The sequence below is a fragment of the Pteropus vampyrus genome, unplaced genomic scaffold, assembly GCF_000151845.1.
Source record: "Pteropus vampyrus isolate Shadow unplaced genomic scaffold, Pvam_2.0 Scaffold43, whole genome shotgun sequence".
In the NCBI taxonomy this organism is placed as follows: domain Eukaryota; kingdom Metazoa; phylum Chordata; class Mammalia; order Chiroptera; family Pteropodidae; genus Pteropus; species Pteropus vampyrus.
The window spans coordinates 2,997,010-2,997,879 of NW_011888824.1; positions in this window are offsets into that span (position 1 = coordinate 2,997,010).

Below are 870 nucleotides of genomic sequence, written 5' to 3' on the forward strand. Positions count from 1 at the left end.
CCAGTGTTTTGAGTTTTGTAATCCTTACCCCATTTTTCCAATTAGCCTGTGTTTTTTTTAATTATATGATTTTGCAGAAGGCAGTCACTTTTAGCAATGAATACACTGAGTTATAGAACTGCCTGCATTTTACATTCTCTTTCCTTTTTCACCTTTTCCTTATTTTGCTAGTTAGATTGTCATGATTCATTTTACTTTTTTATTCACATTAATGGGTATGTTCTATATTTTCCTACTTTTTAATAGTTACTAAGACTCTTAGTAAGACATATCTTTCTTATCTACTACTATTAAAACTCAGGTGGCAAGTCTTTTCTCAACCAAGGTGCTCTAATTCCATCCTACTTCCTGATTCCTCACCCTAACTCAGAAACACACGTGCGTGTGCACACACGCGCACACAACACAACAATGAACTGTTTAGTTTTTTCCTCTTCTACATGCCCCAGGTAAAACTGTTAAAATGCTTTTAATTTTCTCCTCTTTTGTTTACTGTGAACTCTCAGGTTTTACTCAGATAATGTAGTACTTTTGGTTGTGGGCTAATATTCAGTCCCCCTGTGGCCCTTCAGTTTCAAGACTGTGCAATTAACACTTACACTAACAGTCCAAATCAGTAGGATTTTATCCACATAGATCTAGCTATATGACTACATGTCTTCTCCCCCATGTCTATTTCAGGCTCTCTCTTCTGTTTATCTGTTGAATACAGTGTTTTCTCAATTACTTTCTTCTAATGCAGCATATATTTCATGGTTTACATATTATAAATATCTTATACATTAAAAGATGAATACCTTTTATAAATGGACATAGAATTCCTGGCTTAAAGTCTTTTTCTCTCCAAAATGTTATTCTACTCTCTTCTAT